Genomic DNA, 7083 nt, shown 5'->3' on the forward strand with positions numbered 1-7083 from the left:
AGCACCTATATAGTCATGAAATTATGTTGCAACATTTGATACACACAAGGTATTCCTTCGATGTCCAGGAGTTACTTGATCTAATGGTCATAGGGACAGATATATTGACATGCAGAAAACAGTAGCAATAAACTCACAAGATCATATGCTACGTGCATAGTTTGGGTCTTGTCCATCATATCATTCTCCTAATGATGTGATCCCGTTATCAAGTGACAACACTTGTCTATGACCAGGAAACCTTGACCATCTTTGATCAATGAGCTAGTCAACTAGAGGCTTACTAGGGATAGTGTGTTGTCTATGTATCCGCACATGTAATATTAACCAATTTATTATTGCCTCTAGGGCATATTTCTAACAGCTACACCGCCACCTTCTCCCTTCTCAGCATCGAGATGCTCCGATGTGGTCTTACAGTCCGGGTGACCCGATCACTGTGCAAAACTTCTTCCGTATCACCCACGAAAAGTTGTGGAAGGTGTTATTCAAGATGCAGAAGACTTGGCCGGCCTAAGAGGAATACATCGGCATTGACACCAATACCCCCCTATACCGGTAAGATTTCATTATATGTGTTCGGATTTCCCCCTTTTAACAAGACTCTAATTCCCGTTTTCCCTTCACATTCACAAATCTGGCTGGAGAAGCCCCAGCGGATCAACTGCCCGACGCCGTTGCCCAAGGGCCCCAGGACAGCGTTATTAACGGCCATGCCGGTTGAAAAAACATACACGATGCCGAAGAAGAAGAAAGAAAAGAAGGAGGAGGAGAAGAAGTCCCAAGGCGACCTTCACTCTAAAGGACCTCCGGACACCAGGTCCGAAGACACACTCGCTCCATCTACTCTGGAGGGAGAAGAGGAAGAGGGCTAGGAGGAGAGCGTCTCCTCCCACATGAAGAAAAGGGTGGCGTCCGAAGACGTCGAGGGAGATCTAGCTCCTACTGCCCCAAAGAGGCAATGCAAGGGCAAGGTGGCCTTGTTCGATGATGTTCCGGACTCTGTCGAGGAGTCCGAGGACTTTGAAAGGGTTCCTCGAAGGACCCTCATGGTGAATCAACACGCGCAAAGGTATGGATGCGAAAACCCAAACATCTTTCTGCATTGAGATTTTTTTATTGATGATAGGCGTATTTTCTGTATTTTCCCACCGATCAAGTTTCGGAGGGGGATTCCTTGCCAGCCAACATGGCAGAGAGCGGAACCGCCTCACACAACACACCTCCCCCGGTCATCGAGGAGATTGGGGAGGTGGTATCTCGAAGGACCCACCCGTGGAGCTGGATACTAGGGCCGGGGGTGATGATATCATGGCAGAGGCTAACACCTCGGCCGTCGAAGACCACAAGGATGAATCCCTCCTGGCAAACAAAGAAGGAGGGCCCGAACAACTCGAGCTCTCTCCGAGGACAGCTATGGAGACTTCCAAGCCTTTAGAATCATCTACACCAGCTTCTGCAAGAGGAGAAACTGCAACGCCACCCCCGGAGTCGCCCGCAACAGAGCAGACCAAAAGCACATGGCCAATAATGATGGAGGAGGACTTGAATGACTCCTCCCTCGTTGAAGAACACCACACTCTTGTCAATGCGGTTCTAGAAAGCATTTGATCTGTTGATAGCGGATGGAACGAAGCTTTTGACCGCCTGTTAACAGGCTTCAAGGTCATTTGTACTATATATTTTTTACAAAGTAGTTTTAATTAATGGGTTTATACGCAATCCCCATATTCACTAGCCCTCGAGCCCTGTGTGAGTTTGAAAAACTCGTGCGGGGGTCAAAGTAGTGCGGAAAACACACATATAATACTTAAAATGAGTCGTAGCCCCCACGACTCTGGTAGGATGATAGAAAAAACCTAGCAGAGGATTCAAAAATCTGATAACTTGGGAGTTTGATACATATGAATGAATTACGCAGGCCCCATCTTCGGCAACAGCCCCCAACTCCGTGGAGTTGGCAGAAATGAATCGTAAGCTCAAGAGCTCCGAGGAGGAGCTTGACCTTCTTGACAAGCGGTTCTACGACGCACAAGATAAGTCCGAACTAGACTATTAGCAGTAATTTTCTCATCAAGGTGAAGTATTTTTACTTGTATCCTTAAGTGTGGAGTGTTTTTATGACAATTGTAGTCGCCACCGCAGAGGTCGAGAAGCTCAAGGCCGAGCTGAACAAGGCGAGGCAAGAGGTTGCCGAACAAAAGACGACGGCGGAACGAGCAACTGCCGAACTATTGACGACGAGGTCTATTGGTGACAAGCACGAGGCGAGGGTTGGTGAGGTGCAGCAGGAGCTCAAGGACTCCTTTACATAATGTGAGGTCTTTGAGCAGAAAAACAAGGAGCAAGCTTCTGAGCTATCCTCTGTGCCTGCAACACTCAAGGAGGCGTGGATGGAGGCGAAAGGCCACCAGGAGGAGATGCACCAAATCTAATGCATTGCGGATGGTAAGCGATTCTTACTACATTGTATCTTTGGCGGGAAAAGGTTCGCTTTTCTTACCCGAGTATGGCATTCCCCAGGCGTGTTTGCGGACCTCTCGAAGAGTGCGCCACATGCGTCAAGGCACTATGCGTGCCAGGAGGGGGATACCAAACTAAGGCCGTTCTGGGCGCAATTCCAATCCCTGAGCAACCTTTCCTCGTTTCAAATCAGCTAAAACAACTGATGGAGTTGCATTGGATGCCGGAGCCAACCATGAAGGATCTCTCCATCCGACTATGGTGAACAGAGCCACTGTCGAGAAGCTATTTCTGCCTGGTACAGAAACTGATCACTGCTGCGCCTCGGATTGACGTCCTCAAGCGCTCCGTCTGCATTGAGGGGGCTTGGATGGCGTTTGCAAAGACCATGGCGCATTGGCTGAAGTTAAAGCCCACCGAGATGGCCACTGGACCTCCGCCGACCGGAAAGAAGCATAGGCGCCCTAAGCTATATTTTCCCAATGTTATGGAGGGTTCTCGGGTGATAGAAACCCAATGTTCAAAGGATGTAATTCTTGAATGAAAATACTATAATGTATTTGATGTTTAACCTTTTTGTGTGATACAATGGTTTTGCTTGCATGATATATTTTGCCTTATTTTGCTTAATTTTGGCTCATGTGTGGTCGTTTTAACTTGAAAGTTTCCAGTCGTCGGCTTCAGCCCGCTGGTAGATACTATCAGGGGTGTTTTCGGCTTCAGCACTTTTACCCTTAGTCAACGTCTTGGTGCCCGGATGCGATGGTGAGGAAGGAAACAAGGTAATTAGACTATGTTGCTTTAATTCTTTCACTTAACCGTAGGAGCTTGACTATGGGGACTAGTTATTAGCCCCCTTGTATTTTGTGATGTTCGGATACACCGAGGTTAAATAAGCATTATCACTTGGTTTGTATAACTTCAAACCCTTTGTATAACACGATGAACCTCCATCGATTCTTAGTTTGACACTTATCATTGGATCGCAGATCAGTTCTCGCTTATTATGATAGTCACTTTCCGGCTTTCTCTACTTAAGTACTTAACCACGCGAGCTAGAAGTACAACCGCACTAGTTCTCTCTTTACCCCTTTCGCCAAACAGGCAACGTAAAGGGGTAAGCACAGGAGCAGGGCAACCCAACTATTGACCCAAGACATAATTCGGAATATACATACTCAATGTTGTGGATCCACCATGAGTTTGAGGGGGGGGTATTAGAGTAATATTAATGATGTATTTTTTCCTTTTGCATTCTAGTCTCTTGTCATCCTCTTATAGCCTTTTGGCTTCCTCATGTATGTGTATATATGATGGCTTTGACGTTCTAATAATATAAGTTTCCTTCCTAACATATAATACTTGATTGAATGTGTTAATGAGCTGAATAAATTGGCACCTATTGGTGCCTTCCCTTGTTAAAAAAAGCAGAGGCGTGCACGTGATGAACTCTCACATGCAATCGACCCGATGTTTCTAACAGAACCACGATGTCGCCTAGAGGGGGGTGAATAGGAATTTTAAAAACTTCTACGAATTTGGGTTTATCCTAATGCAGAAATAAACTAAGAGGATGCTTTTCAAGCACAAATCCTAAATATACTAGGTTCAACTTACGTGCACCAACAACTTGTTCTACTAAGATGAACAGAACAAGATTACTCACAAGCATAAGTAAGTTACACAAACTTACTTGAGCAATATCACAAGATATGTAAGTGTATGCCAGAAGTAAGCAATTCACACTAAACACAAGATATATCAATATTAGCAAGTATGAATTGCGAGATATAAAGTGTAGGCCTAAATAATTAATATTTACAAGGAAATAGCCAACACAATATAATAAGGGCAACAATATGCAGTGAATGCACGCTCAAGTAACCAAAGTAAACCACAAGTAATGACTTAGGGTTAGGGATAACCAAAGTCACGGAGACGAGGATGTATCCCGATGTTTACTTCCTTGGAGGGAAGCTAGTCACCGTTAGAGAGGTGGATGTTACCACGAAGGCACACCAGCGCCACGAAGGCTCACACTATTCTCCTTGAGATATCACCACGAAGGAAATTCCCAACCACTAGTGGTAGACCTTGAGGCGGCCTCCAAACCTTCACAAACTTTTTGGGGGACAAATCACAAGTAGATAACTCACCGAAGCACTCCTACCGCCTAGGCGTCTCCAACCTCCAAGAGTAACAAGATCAAAGGGAAAATACCCAAGACTTGCTCAAATCACAAATTTCTTCGGTCAAAATAGAGAGGAGGAGTGGATGTATGCTTGGATGAAATCTCTCTCAAGAACTCTCAGAAATCTCTTCGGAATTTACCACAAGAATGCTCGAATACCTCTCCTCAAATCCCACCAAAATCAACTAATGCTATGAAGGTATGGAAGAGGAGAGGAACAATGGAGGAGGTCAATAAATGAACCCTAGATCCATGGGATAGTTTCCCCCCCAAATGGATTGTAGTTTTGAGGCTTTTGAGAGGAGGAGAGCGCTCAAAACAATGGGGAAATCTCAGATCTGAAAGCTCTAACTCGTTGGAGAAGGGTACCTTATATAGTGCCCCACCAAATCTGCCCGTTATTCTTAGAAAAATGTAGCACAGAACTTCTCAACTTGCGCGGAACTTCCGGGCTACCTATTGAGGTACACAACCTAAAGTTTCTGGTTAGCCCGGAACTTGCCCCAGAACCTGCCCGGAAATTCTCGCCCCGGAACTTCCGGGAGGGCCCGGAACTTCCGGGCTCCCTTTGGGCCAGATTTTCGCAAACTTTTCCTTTATCCCGGAACTTTCCCCGAAACTTCCGCCCCCCCCCCCCCCCCGCAATAAACAGCGAGCATATCAATAGTAAAACATGCGTAACTTTTACATATGAACTCCAATTTTGATGATCTTGGACTCGTTTTGTAGCTATTGAAAAGCTCCAGGTCCTCATATAGAGAACCACCCAATATCAAACAAAATGGATGATGGAATCAATGCAAAGTTTTGAGTATAGAATTTGGGAAACCCTTTTTGGCTAACAGTTTTACATTGGATATATGATATCACTGAAATTGTGTATATAAGATTGACTTGAGCAAGTACATTACGAAACCGTTTGATCCCCTCTTAATATTGAAAGATCCCTATAACTCAAGAATCATAAAATAGCTACACTACATAGCTGCCTATATTCCATTCATGGGTGTATATGTTTATTCGGTGATTATCACTCCACACCACTAACGTCAGAGGAAATAATACCTTTGAGTCGAGCCTTTCACTCGAGCTTGATGTTATTGTTTCTTCTAGGCTCAAGATGAAGGCAAGACATGCTGAAGTCTTTAATTAGCTCTCACATACACAATGTGGAAAGCCTTGCTTTGTATTCATCTTCACTTGTCCATCATGTGAACATCCACAAGCTTCAAGCATGTAATCCTTAGGGATGGTTATATTGAACTTGCCCTTGTCAAACATGATCATGAACACTTGATGTCATCCTCTCATGGACACTTGGAATCTCAATCTTGATGCGAACCCATGAGAATTACCTAATCCTCATAAACATAGACAACACATAGTATGAGATAGTACACAAAGTGCAATTGACAATTACTTACCATACCACAAGATACCATGTGGTACATCATTTGGGCTTGTGTGATGACCAACTTTGAGTTAACTCTTTGATCTTCATCTTGGTCAACATTTATCTTTGATCCATGATTAATCTTGATGTATTGAAGGCCCTAGGACCTATTGATTTCTTATTAGGCTTCATTGCTTTAAGAAATGATTACCAATATCTCAATTCACCATGACCATATCAAGTTTCTCCATGAATCTCATATTGGCGATAAATTGCTCGTCTTCATGATACAACATAGTTTCTTGAGAGGCACAATGAATTCTTCACTTGCATTACTTGCTTCAATACATAATCATCCATAACTCAACATATGAGCTCATCATGATACTATTTTCAAGACATGTGTAGAATTCTTCTCTTTAATTATTCTCTCAAGATCTTGATCCATCATGGTTCAAACCATAAGCCAAAGCATGAGAATGTGTGAGATCATCAATTAACTCCACATAGATCACATCTTGTTCATCACATGGAATTCATCTTGATCGTATCATATTTGATTCAATCATTGAGCTCATCCTTGATGCATGCACAACAATATGTATATGACCTTCATTTAGAATTCATTCGAGCTCCATATTCGTGGAACAAACATACTTCAACTCATCTAATATTCTTCATGCATTGAAAATAGAACATTCCTTCAAATGCATAACTCAATGCAAACATTAGTCAATTAGGATTGTCATCAATTACCAAAACCACACATGGGGACTACATGCACTTTCAATCTTGTTTGCTCGATTCAGAGCTCGTATGCGAAATTTATGGCAGTTTCAGTGGCCAACAGTAGTACCGCACGTGTCAGAGGTAGTACCACCGGTGCCAGCGGTAGTACCGCTCTAGGAGGGGTAGTAGTTTACTACCACCGATCTCTGGCGGTAGTACCGTCTGGTACTACTGGGTCGGACTTTTGCACAACCGTAGCCTGAGCGGAGGTAGACACGGAAGTAATTTTTTACTTCCATGGTAGTTG

This window comes from Hordeum vulgare, chromosome 1H, assembly GCF_904849725.1.
Source record: "Hordeum vulgare subsp. vulgare chromosome 1H, MorexV3_pseudomolecules_assembly, whole genome shotgun sequence".
NCBI lineage: Eukaryota > Viridiplantae > Streptophyta > Magnoliopsida > Poales > Poaceae > Hordeum > Hordeum vulgare.